The sequence below is a fragment of the Mus caroli genome, unplaced genomic scaffold (assembly GCF_978045245.1).
Source record: "Mus caroli unplaced genomic scaffold, Mus_caroli_1 scaffold_7, whole genome shotgun sequence".
Lineage (NCBI taxonomy): Eukaryota > Metazoa > Chordata > Mammalia > Rodentia > Muridae > Mus > Mus caroli.
Genome location: NW_028227262.1, coordinates 127,777,164 through 127,791,215, shown reverse-complemented (window position 1 = coordinate 127,791,215; position 14,052 = coordinate 127,777,164). Strand labels below are relative to the sequence as shown.

The 14,052-nt window shown below is 41.1% G+C and overlaps 1 protein-coding gene across 1 annotated transcript in view; it reads right to left on the bottom strand.

Annotated features, from left to right (window-relative positions):
• The window catches only part of Tspan12 (tetraspanin 12), a 104,119-nt gene that overhangs the window by 73,293 nt on the left and 16,774 nt on the right, over positions 1-14,052 (bottom strand). The window lies entirely within an intron of this gene.

Below are 14,052 nucleotides of genomic sequence, written 5' to 3'. Positions count from 1 at the left end.
AACCTTATTGATTTGTTGCACTCCCCGATCAAAAGTAGGTAAATAAATATATAAAGTAACATTTCTTTCCCACTCTGATCTACTAACATTTGCAAAACCATCAATGTATCTCTATGCAGATTTAGCATCCAGATAGGGAAAAGACCAGGCAATTCTTTCACAAGTAATCCAAAGTTTTTAAACTTTCTCCTGATATGTGGTGTCTTGGCAATGTTGGTGATTTAATCTGGAAAGGCACATAGGGTAGTGAGTCTTTGGGAAGCCGCCTTGATTTTTTTTTTTTTTTAACTAGAGATTCAGTAGGGTATCACAAGAACCACATCACAAGAACCACAAAGCATAGCTCCAAACCTATCTTCTATTTCAGAAGTAAGACATTTTCACACTTAAAAATTAAAATTGCTGGCTCATGTTGCTCCCATAAAAGATTAGGTTTTATCCCTCACAGTAGTATACGTTGTTGTGACCATTTGTTTCCTCGTCAAATAGGAAAAAAAAAAAAAAACACTCACCAAAAATTGTGTTACCTTAGATCCAAGCAACATCTTTGAGAAAAACTAATAATCAGAGTCTTCCGAGCAACATGCAGCTGTGGTCTGTATCCATCATCACCTGTCTGCTGTGTGGCCAACATGACAAGGAGACATGCTCTAAACTGGTTGGTACCGATGTCAAGACCATGAGAGTCAATATGGATGCCCAGGCCTAGGGTATTAACATTCCTCCTAAGCAAATCACTAAGACAACAAGTTCTAAAAAGCAAACAAGGACAGCCATCCACACAAATTGCCAAGGAAATCGTCCAGTCATCCATCAGATGGCCCCCACTCCAGCAACAGAGTGGCTTCAGAAATTGTGGGAGGAGCTAAGAGAGCCGCTTTCATCCTTCATCCCTTGTGTTCACAGGCAAGGGCAAGGTCAGCTGCCTGTGACACAAGGACTGCGACTGAAACAAACCACCCTCCAAACTGTGTGGTGCCACACAGTTCCTGAGAGACCTAAAAATTTCCTCATACAAAGGAGGCTTTGCCATTAAAAGGAAGAAATGAATGCCCATAATAAAAATAAAAACTATCTTCCATTGCTAGAAGATTGATTGGTGAATGCTTTCTGCATAATCCATAAATTCCTAGGGTTCACCTACCTGATACACACCTACATGATAAACTAGTAATACAGATAAAAGGTCTTTAAAAGTATGCTTGTCCTCCATCTTCCTAGTAAATAAGAAACGAGGGACAAAGCAGTAGCCTCACATGGCCAACTCTTAGTGCAATTGTAGTCAGGCGACCATCTGGAATCCAGAAACACCCTGAAGCTCTGGCGGACCCCAGAACACTGAAGTCAGAGTCTCCAAACGTGTGACCTTAGCATGCAATTTATTTCAACATTTCCAGACATTTCCATTTACTGTGTGTGCAGTAAAGTTTAAAAATCTACTAGGCTTTCCTGGAAGCCTCAAATGAGCAGAAGAGCCTCTTTGGGGTGTAGTAGGATTAAATTCCTCACCTGCCAGTTGAAAAACTGAGAGTATCCCCCTCTTTCTAAGCAAGAAGAAAACAACTGTAGTTATTTTACTAATATTCCTGACAAATTGTCTTCAGAAGCTTAATCAACTTCAGTAGGAGAGACCTCATCACATTTAAAATATTGCAACACAGGGCAGCTGTCATGGCCTCTACTTGACTATACCTCTTGACACTTCTCTGCCCCTATCCTGCCTTTATAACTTCAGCAAGGTCTCCTGTTAGGAAGCTCTTGACTACAGTGATGGGAATCACAGCTGTCATTCTCACCACATCTGTAGCTTTCTCAACCAACATTCACTACATGGGTATCATTACCATTTGAGTACGGAGTAACATATTTGTATATCCTGCTCATTGCCAGGGAGGCAGGAGCCCCTTCTAAGGCAGCATGCACTTCATTAAGTATTATTTGAGTGTGTGACACATGCTGTACCTCTCTCCAGCTGAAGATATTAAAAATAATAGTCCCTGACTGCTCAGGAAAGGCAAAACAGTTCTTTCTTGCTTGTTTAATGGTCATAATGTGAATAAGATATGCATTTACAAGTACCTACTCATCAATTCCAGAGTTAAAAGCAAAACTCGGGAGTGTGGTAAGACAGATGACAGCTCCTCTCTCCATAAGCCACTGTGCCTGTCCTACCTACAGTGTGGAGAGGAAGGGACAGCAAGGTGCTTGGTTACACGAAAGAGTTTTGCTGGCTTCTGAGCACAAAGAGTGGCTCTTCACAATCGTCAAGCAAAGGAGGCTAATAGAGGTCTTGGGTTTGTTTGTTTGTTTGTCTTCTTTTATTTAAACAAGTCTTATGTATATATAACATGATGGCTGTTACCCACAATGACACAGTAACTTCTCAGAACTGTGATAGAGTACTGTGTGACTCAATTGACTGCTTCAGGGCTGCACAGTCAGTGAGCAAAGGAGAAACTAAGATTTGGTTTTTAAATAAAGTTTATCTTTCTCTTGCCACTGGTAACTTGTACACAGCATCTCAAATCTGGGTGGGAGTCTACTGAGAGGCTCCAAGGAAGAGGACAGACCAGTCATTTCTTACTAGTTCTGTGTCAAACACACATACTCAAGCTGTAGATATGCTCTTACCTTTATCTTCTGAAAGCACATGCCTAATAAGACACACACAAAAAAAGGTATTTTGCTAAATCAAGTAACCTTGCCTACCTTCACTATACTGTAAGTTTAAAATATCCAGATAAAAGGCAAGGTGGTTCATGCCTTAATCCTATCACCCAGGAGGCAGAAGTAAGAGGGTCTCTGTGAGTTCGAGGCCAGTCTGGTCTACATAGTGAGCTCCAGGAAAGCCAGGACTACATAGTGAAACCCTGCTGCAAAAACAAAAATAAAAATTAATCAATTTTTTAAAAAGCAAAATATCTTGTCAAATTTAAATTCCACTCTTCCGGATGGACCAGCACCAGGGTAGCTAGAGCGCAGGGTCGGCTGACACCCGCCAGCTACCCAGGACCCCCGCCACAGGATTTTGAGACTGCTGGTGAGAGGAACACAGCTTCTGCTCCAGTCCAATCACGCGGGACCTGAGACTGCTTTGGTTGGGGAGGCAGAAATCTGCCCTCAGTAGGGCCACAAGCCTCTCCAGTCAGAAAAGCCCTGGGGTAGCTAGGGTGCAGGGTCGGCTGACACTCGCCAGCTACCCACAACACCCGCCACAGGATCTTAAGACTTCTGGTGAGTGGAACACAGCTTCTGCTCCAATCTTTAAACAGTGACAACGACAACAACTAACCCCAGAGATTACCAGATGGCGAAAGGTAAACGTAATAATCTTACTAACAGAAACCAAGACCACTCACCATCATCAGAACCCAGCACTCCCACTTTGCCCAGTCCAGGGCACCCCAACACACCGGAAAAGCTAGACACGGATCTAAAAGCATATCTCATGATGATGGTAGAAGACTTCAAGAAGGACTTTAATAACACACTTAAAGAAATACAAAGGAACACTGGTAAACAGGTAGAAGACAGTAAAGAGGAAGCACAAAAATCCCTTAAAAAATTGCAGGAGAACACTGCTAAAGAGTTACAAATCCTTAAAGAAAAACAGGATAACCTAATCAAACAGGTAGAAGTCCTTACAGAAAAACAGGAAAACACATCCAAACAGATGATGGAAGTGAACAAAACCATACTAGACCTAAAAAGGGAAGTAGACACAATAAAGAAAACCCAAAATGAGGCAACACCGGAGATAGAAACCCTAGGAAAGAAATCTGGAACCATAGATACGAGCATCAGCAACAGAATACAAGAGATGGAAGAGAGAATCTCAGGTGCAGAAGATTCCATAGAGAACATCGGCACAACAATCAAGGAAAATGTAAAATGCAAAAAGATCCTAACTCAAAACATCCAAGAAATACAGGACACAATGAGAAGACCAAACCTACGGATAATAGGAGTGGATGAGAATGAAGATTTTCAACTCAAAGGACCAGCAAACATCTTCAACAAAATTATAGAAGAAAACTTCCCAAATCTAAAGAAAGAGATGCCCATGAACATACAAGAAGCCTACAGAACTCCAAATAGACTGGACCAGAAAAGAAATACCTCCCGACACATAATAATCAGAACAACAAATGCTCTAAATAAAGACAGAATACTAAAAGCAGTAAGAGAAAAAGGCCAAGTAACATATAAAGGCAAGCCTATCAGAATTACACCAGATTTTTCACCAGAGACTATGAAAGCCAGAAGATCCTGGACGGATGTTATACAGACACTAAAAGAACACAAATTCCAGCCCAGGCTACTATACCCAGCCAAACTCTCAATTAACATAGATGGAGAAACCAAAGTATTCCACGACAAAACCAAATTCACACATTATCTCTCCACGAATCCAGCCCTTCAAAGGATAATAACAGAAAAAAAACAATACAAGGACAGGAACCACGCCCTAGAAACAACAAGAAGGTAATCCCTCAACAAACCTAAAAGAAGACAGCCACAAGAACAGAATGCCAACTTTAACAACAAAAATAACAGGAAACAAAAATTACTTTTCCTTAATATCTCTTAATATCAATGGACTCAACTCCCCGATAAAAAGACATAGACTAACAAACTGGCTACACAAACAAGACCCAACATTTTGCTGCTTACAGGAAACTCATCTCAGAGAAAAAGATAGACACTACCTCAGAATGAAAGGCTGGAAAACAATTTTCCAAGCAAATGGTATGAAGAAACAAGCTGGAGTAGCCATTCTAATATCTGATAAGATTGACTTCCAACCCAAAGTCATTAAAAAAGACAGGGAGGGACACTTCATACTCATCAAAGGTAAAATCCTCCAAGAGGAACTATCAATCCTGAATATCTATGCTCCAAATACAAAGGCAGCCACATTCATTAAAGAAACTTTAGTAAATCTCAAAGCACACATTGTATCTCATACAATAATAGTGGGAGACTTCAACACACCACTTTCACCAATGGACAGATCATGGAAACAGAAACTAAACAGGGACACAGTGAAACTAACAGAAATTATGAATCAAATGGATCTGGCAGATATCTACAGAACATTCTATCCTAAAACAAAAGGATATACCTTCTTCTCAGCACCTCATGGTACCTTCTCCAAAATTGAGCACATAATTGGTCACAAAACAGGCCTCAACAGATACAAAAATATTGAAATTGTCCCATGCATCCTATCAGATCACCATGGACTAAGGCTGATCTTCAATAACAAAATAAATAATAGAAAGTCAACCTTCACGTGGAAACTGAACAACACTCTTCTCAATGATACCTTGGTCAAGGAAGGAATAAAGAAAGAAATTAAGGACTTTTTAGAGTTCAATGAAAATGAAGCCACAACATACCCAAACTTATGGGACGCAATGAAAGCATTTCTAAGAGGAAAACTCATAGCTCTGAGTGCCTCCAAAAGGAAACTAGAGAGAGCACACATTAGCAGCTTGACAACATACCTAAAAGCACTAGAACAAAAGGAAGCAAATTCACCCAAGAGTAGTAGACGGCAGGAAATAATCAAACTCAGGGGCGAAATCAACCAAGTGGAAACAAGAAGAACTATTCAAGAATCAACCAATTAAGGAGCTGGTTCTTTGAGAAAATCAACAAGATAGATAAACCCTTAGCCAGACTCACTAGAGGGCACAGGGAAAGCATCCTAATTAACAAAATCAGAAATGAAAAAGGAGACATAACAACAGATCCTGAAGACATCCAAAACACCATCAGATCCTTCTACCAAAGGCTATACTCAACAAAACTGGAGAACCTGCATGAAATGGAGAAGTTCCTAGACAGATACCAGGTACCAAAGTTGAATCAAGATCAGGTTAATGATCTAAACAGCCCTATATCCCCCAAAGAAATAGAAGCAGTCATTAATAGTCTCCCAACTAAAAAAAGCCCAGGACCAGATGGGTTTAGTGCAGAGTTCTATCAGACCTTCAAAGAAGATCTAATCCCAGTTCTTCACAAACTATTCCACAAAATAGAAACAGAAGGTACTCTACCCAACTCATTCTATGAAGCCACAATTACTCTGATACCTAAACCACAAAAAGACCCAAAAAAGATAGAAAACTTCAGACCAATATCCCTTATGAATATTGATGCAAAAATCCTCAATAAAGTTCTTGCTAACCGAATCCAAGAACACATCAAAACAATCATCCATCCTGACCAAGTAGGTTTCATCCCAGGGGTGCAAGGATGGTTCAATATACAGAAATCCATCAACGTAATCCAGTATATAAACAAACTCAAAGACAAAAACCACATGGTCATCTCCTTAGATGCGGAAAAAGCATTTGACATGATTCAACACCCATTCATGATAAAAGTCTTGGAAAGATCAGGAATTCAAGGCCCATACCTAAACATGATAAAAGCAATCTACAGCAAACCAGTAGCCAACATCAAAGTAAACGGTGAGAAGCTTGAAGCAATCCCTCTAAAATCAGGGACTAGACAAGGCTGTCCACTTCCTCCATACCTATTCAACATAGTACTTGAAGTCCTAGCCAGAGCAATTCGACAACAAAAGAGATCAAAGGGATACAAATTGGAAAAGATGAAGTCAAAATATCACTTTTTGCAGATGATATGATAGTATATATAAGTGACCCTAAAAATTCCACCAGAGAACTCCTAAGCCTGATAAACAGCTTCGGTGAAGTAGCTGGATATAAAATTAACTCAAACAAATCAATGGCCTTTCTCTACACAAAGAATAAACAGGCTGAGAAAGAAATTAGGGAAACAACACCCTTCTCAATAGTCACAAATAATATAAAATATCTTGGCGTGACTCTAACTAAGGAAGTGAAAGATCTGTATAATAAAAACTTCAAGTCTCTGAAGAAAGAAATTATAGAAGATCTCAGAAGATGGAAAGATCTCCCATGCTCATGGATTGGCAGGATCAACATTGTAAAAATGGCTATCTTGCCAAAAGCAATCTACAGATTCAATGCAATCCCCATCAAAATTCCAAATCAATTCTTCAACGAATTAGAAAGTGCAATCTGCAAATTCATCTGGAATAACAAAAAACCTAGGATAGCAAAAACTCTTCTCAAGGATAAAAGAACCTCTGGTGGAATCACCATGCCGGACCTAAAGCTCTACTACAGAGCAATTGTGATAAAAACTGCATGGTACTGGTATAGTGACAGACAAATAGACCAATGAATAGAATTGAAGACCCAGAAATGAACCCACACACCTACGGTCACTTGATCTTCGACAAGGGAGCTAAAAACATCCAGTGGAAGAAAGACAGCATTTTCAACATATGGTGCTGGCACAACTGGTTGTTAACATGTAGAAGAATGTGAATTGATCCATTCCTATCTCCTTGTACTAAGGTCAAGTCTAAGTGGATCAAGGAACTTCACATAAAACCAGAGACACTGAAACTTATAGAGGAGAAAGTGGGGAAAAGCCTTGAAGATATGGGCACAGGGGAAAAATTCTTGAATAGAACAGTAATGGCTTGTGCTGTAAGATCGAGAATTGACAAGTGGGACCTCATGAAACTGCAAAGCTTCTGCAAGGCTAAAGACACCATCAATAAGACAAAAAAACCACCAACAGATTGGGAAAGAATCTTCACCTATCCTAAATCAGATAAGGGGCTAATATCCAATATATATAAAGAACTCAAGAAGGTGGACACCAGAAAGTCAAATAACCCCATTAAAAAATGGGGCTCAGAACTGAACAAAGAATTCTCACCTGAGGAATACGGAATGGCAGAGAAGCACCTGAAAAAATGTTCAACATCCTTAATCATCAGGGAAATGCAAATCAAAACAACCCTGAGATTCCACCTCACACCAGTCAGAATGGCTAAGATCAAAAATTCGGGTGACAGCAGATGCTGGCGAGGATGTGGAGAAAGAGGAACACTCCTCCATTGTTGGTGGGATTGCAAGCTTGTACAACCACTCTGGAAATCAGTCTGGCGGTTCCTCAGAAAATTGGACATAGTACTACCGGAGGATCCAGCAATACCTCTCCTGGGCATATATCCAGAAGATGTCCCAACCGGTAAAAAGGACACATGCTCCACTATGTTCATAGCAGTCCTATTTATAATAGCCAGAAGCTGGAAAGAACCCAGATGTCCCTCAACAGAGGAATGGATACAGAAATTATGGTACATTTACACAATGGAGTACTACTCAGCTATTAAAAAGAATGAATTTATGAAATTCTTAGCCAATTGGATGGACCTGGAGGGCATCATCTTGAGTGAGGTAACACAATCACAAAGGAACTCACACAATATGTATTCACTGATAAGTGGATATTAGCCCAAAACTTAGGATACCCAAGATATAAGATACAATTTACTAAACGCATGAAACTCAAGAAGAATGAAGACCAAAGTGTGGACACTGTGCCCCTTCTTAGAATTTGGAACAAAACACCCAGGGAAGGAGTTACAGAGACAAAGTTCGTAGCTGTGATGAAAGGATGGACCATTTAGAGACTGCCGTATCCAGGGATCCTTCCCATTAGCAGCTTCTATACGCTGACACCATTGCATACACTAGCAAGATTTTGCTGAAAGGACCCAAATATAGCTGTCTCTTGTGAGACGATGCCGGGGCCTAGCAAACACAGGAGTGGATGTTCACAGTCAGCTATTGGATGTATCACAGGGCTCCCAATGGAGAAGCTAGAGAAAGTACCCAAGGAGCTAAAGGGATCTGCAACCCTATTGTTGGAACAACATGATGTACTAACCAGAACCCCGGAGCTCTTGTCTCTAGCTGCATATGTATGGAAAGATGGCCTAGTCGGCCATCAATGGAAAGAGAGGCCCATTGGACTTGCAAACTTTATATGCCCCAATATAGGGGAATGCCAGGGCCAAAAGAATGGGAATGGGTGGGTAGGGAAGTGGGGGGCGCTATGGGGGACTTTTGGGATAGCATTGGAAATGTAACTGAGGAAAATATGTAATAAAAATATTAAAAATTAAAAAAAAATAAAAAAATAAAAAAATTTAAATTCCAAAGTGTCCCAATGTTCCACAGAAATAATACCACTACTTGTAATTTTCAGTGTTCACTTAAAATTATTATTTAACTGAATAGCCTAAAAATTCCGTAACTAAACTTGAACGTAATATACAAACTGGAAACTAGAAATTCTATTCAAAACGCCACTCCACTGGGCCAGCAGAGCATTGTGCTTGACAGCAAATTGACAAACACAGCTTTTTACTCTGTAACAGTCATGGCGTCGAATCTTGCCTCTCCTGCCTCTTCCCACACACCTGCATCACCTCTCTGTCCTCAGTCACCTCATCTCCTCTCACAGTCACAAAGCCATTACGTGAATCCAGACTTCACATTCAGTCAGCACTATTTCTGGAGAGAAAAAAAATTGCTTCCTCTCTGTGGATCTCTCTAGGGATTAAAGAACCACTCCCCTACCACACACACACACACACATACACACACCCTGTGATACGATGGGAAGTGTCACACTTGCGCTATTTCCTATGACCCTGTGACAGGATGGATTCCTTGCTAGCAGTAAGTATGCCTCTACCCTGATACCAGGAGGCGTTGGAAACAGCAGCCCAGCTGTGCTCAGTAAATAGCCACTGGACCATTACCAGGAACTTGGACCTAGGAGAGTCAAAGCTCTAGAGAAATTCCAACTCTCAATTTACAACTTCCTTGGCACACTTTCTCTTCAGAAAGCAGAAAAACATAGAAAATCTTTTTTAAAAAATGCCCTTCCTTTTTGAAAAAAAATCTAAATTCGGCTATTTGAAAAATAAAAGAAATGTAAAGGAAAGGAAGGAACACGAGTCTATTGAACTATCCCACTTTCTTTAAGAGAATCCTTACAAATCACTCCACTGTATCAGGCTATCAGCATTTTGTCCTGTTCATGGTACGACAATTAGAGAAAGGTTAAACAAACTGTGACACACCCTAGCTTTCTACCCCTTCAGTTCCTGTGCCACCTGGACACCTCATTAAATGTTTGTTCATTTATAGTAGTAAAATATTTGATTTTTAAAATGATTTTCATTTAGCTACCCTAAACATAAGTATGCACATCCTACCATGAATAAAATATTGTATGTAAATTCAGCTGATGGTACGATGAGAATTTAGTTTGAACAAAATAGTGTCGTTGGAATTTAAACTTTCTCTTACAGCATGTGTATCTACATCAGTCTGTGTGTAGATGTGCATCTATGTGTGTGTGTAGATGTGTGCATATGCATGGTTGCTAGCCAACTCATATTTTATGATCCAGAGATGTAGCAAACTCCTATTTCGTATTTCATAGTATGGGATGCATATATGACTGATTGATAATGAGAAAGGACTTACATCCTTATTCTCTCTTTTAGTGACAATATGTTTACTTAAATGACATAGATGATTTCCATGATGTTTTATCTCTTTATGACTGATTTTCTTTCTTAGAAAGAAATATAAGTTGTCCAGTAATTTCTGCAGGAAAAGGCTGATAACCTTTTGGGGACATATGATTCTGATTGGGAACTCCCACTATCACATTTAATGAATTATAGACATTCCCATTTCTTGACTACATCTCTTAACTTTATCATTAAAGACACTGTAAGTAAAAAAGTAGTAGAAAAGACTTGGGATATAGCAAGGTTAGTTTAGAAAATATTTAAGTATTTTCCAAAATAACTGGTAAGAATTAAATTATATGTGGGTTTTAGCTCTGTGTGTGTGTGTGTGTTTGTGTGTGTGTGTTTGTGTGTGTGTGTGCATGTGTGTTTGTGTGTGTGTGTGTGTGTGTGTGTGCGTGAGAGAGAGAGAGAGAGAGAGAGAGAGAGAGAGAGAGAGAGAGAAATTCTGCTGATGTTTTACGAGTCCCTGTTACCTGAGTCCACACACACACACACACACACACACACACACACACACACACACACACAAGTCTTTTCAAGTCTACCATGTGAAGATGAAATGGTTCTCATTTCCAGGAAGGAACCTTAAGAATGAGGAGCAGCCAGCCTGGGCTGGGAAACTGACCACAGAGTCACTTCATTAACTGGGTCCCAGTAGCTATTCCTTGGATCCGACTTGAAAACTAAGAATCCAACAGGCAATGTTTGCTACCTAAATTGATTCTCTCCCCATTTTTTTCTTCCCCTTACCGTGATCAACTTACCTACAGATAAATGACATAAGTCAGCTTCCTTTTCCTTCTGCTCCACTGCCATTATTCTATTAGGCTCCAAGTCTCCCAGACAAACTTACCCAATCTGCGGCACACCGAGCTGTCACAGACAGCCCCATTTCGCTCAGCTATGGGAGCAGATGAGGATGGCCAGAACCTCACATCTAGACCAATCAATTAGAGTGTGACTGGAACTCCAGCAAAGATTCATCAAAAAGGCAGTGTAAATTCAGGCGGCCAAGCGGAACGGAGTATGAGGGGAATTCACTGGCAAGCCCGCCCGACATGGAAATCTCTCGACAGGAAGGCAGATGGCAAAGTCAAAGAGGCACAGTAAATGGTGCGGGGGCAGGTGCCCTAGCAGATAGGCAGAGCTCAGAGGGAAGGGAACTGGGCAGAGAGAAAAAAGAAGGGAAAAGGGAAGGAGGGAGGGAGGGAGGGAGGGAGGGAGGGAGGGAGGGAGGGAGGGAGGGAGGGAGGGAGGGAGGGAGGGAGGGAAGGAGGGAGGGAGGGAGGGAGGGTAGAATATTGCCCTGAAGCAAGACTCCCTATCATATCAACTGATTTAAACACTCTTTGCGGAGCTCAGAGATGGATCCTGAGACCCGAAGTCTAGTCCACACAAAATGAGGAAATAAGGTTCCAGAGACCATTTTCCCCAGCCTAATTTTAAGAATCCAATATTCTACTTGGGGAAGTTTGCACAGTTTCTGGATTGAAGACTTAAATGCTGGGCTGAGCAACTTGTCAGTAATTTAAAGCCCGGGGCTGCCGCTCCTGAACACACGGATCATACGTGTATGAACAGCAGCAACCACAGCAGACGTTAGAAGGGCACCTGCTTTTCAGTGCTGTTTTCTCTCCGTCATGACCGAGACTTCCAGAAGCCTCAGTTTCCCTCTCTGTACACATGCCCCCTGAAGGTTGTGTAATATATGGTTGGCCTAAATTTAGTTGGGGTCACACTGTCCTTTGAGGTTTAAATAGAATAGCCTAAGCCACTTTCCTACAAGCAGTGGGTAAAAAATGTTTTCATCTTGTACTCCCTTTGGGGATTATAGAATGGGGCAAAGAGGAGGGAAGCTTCCAGAGTTCTGATGCAGTTTACAGATCATCTTTCTAGCTTGTGCAGGCCTCTTTTCAGAAGGAAACAGCCTTTAGGAAACGTTTCCTAAAGTGCAGCTGGTACAGACTATACTCACTGCTGTTTTAGACTAACATCTCAAGACATGAGGATTTCTGGAGCATCAGCTAGACTAACTTGCTGTGGTCCCTGTCTTCCTGTCAGCCCCTCCCTGGAGCCCTGCTGTTGGCTGGCCCTCTAGCTGGTTGCTTCCACTGACTACACACCAGCTTCAAATTCCAGGTAACTTCTCAGGCCTCTACCCTAGAAGTTCCCTCTCTAGATACCTTTCAAATAACCCTCTCTTTAAAAGAAACATTGGTGCTTTAAAAGAAAAATAAGCAAACTTTTTTTTACAATACTTACTATATGCTAGAAAATATTTTAAGCATCATACACAGAGTGATAATTTAATATTTTCCCATCTCAGTTATGATGAAACTAAGGCAGGTCACGTTAACTAAAGGCCAGAGCCTTTAATGCAATGCTAGGTTGTCTGGCCCTAAGACCTAATAGCCCAGCCAAATATTTAGAAATAAATGGCCAAATGGTAGTTTGGGAGATTATTCTGATATCAGTAGGTAGGATGTGCTGGAGGTAAGACCTGGGGACATGATATTGTTTCTGTTGGCCTATTTAACAATGAGGACATAAACACTAATCTTTTAAGAAGTCTAAGGACATAGGAAACACTAGCCATTGCATTTGCTTCCTAGCCATTGGCAAACCCTTCGATGTACCAATCATTCTGATGATTCCTCTAGATAACATTCTTATTAATACCAAATAAGTGTCATACTCCAATGGGCATGCATTAGTGAACACTAACGTCTACAAATGCCCAGTCCTTCTAAAGAATTTAGCAAAAAAAAAAAAAAAAAAAAAGAAGCACAAAAATGCAGACATAAAATAGAAACAGAGGGAAATTATATTTATGAGAAAGGAAGGGAGAAGGAAGAAGAGGGGGGGGTAGAGGCAACAGCTAGAGATAAAGTAAAAAGAAGGGAAAACAGAGCAGAGAAATGAGGGGGAAAAGTGAGAGGGAGAAGGAAAGAAGGAGATGGAGGAAGGAAAGGAGGGGAAAGAAGTTGGCATGACCTTTGCCCCAGAACTGTAAAGCCAGCCTTCTCTCTCCTCCTCAGCCTTCTCTCTCCCCCTCAGCCTTCTCTCTCCTCCTCAGCCCTATCTCTCCTCCTCAGCCTTCTCTCTCCCCCTCAGCCTTCTCTCTCTCCTCAGCCCTCTCTCTCTCCTCCTCAGCCTTCTCTTTCTCTTCAGCCTTCTCTCTCCTCCTCAGCTTTCTCTCTCCTCCTCACCCTTCTCTCTCCTCCTATCCCTTCTTTCTCCTCCTCACCCTTCTTTCTCCTCCTCACCCTTCTCTCTCCTCCTCAGTGGATGCTTCCTGGTACTTGCCTCTGAAATTCGGGTCCTAACATGGCCCCCACAATACATAAGGTAGAACAGAAGAACATTTTTTTTTTATTTTGCTTCCAGACCTTTCCAGGCTGTTTCTGTGTCCCAGAAGGGAAGTATTCAAGATTCTTCCCTCTATTCTTATAGATCTAAACACTGTCAGCATGACGAGGGGATGCCCTTTAATTCCATAAATAGGAGTGGTTTGATGTTTCGATAAAGACAATTCCTACCACCGTTTGGAAGGATTTTGAAGGTACAAGATTAGTTTG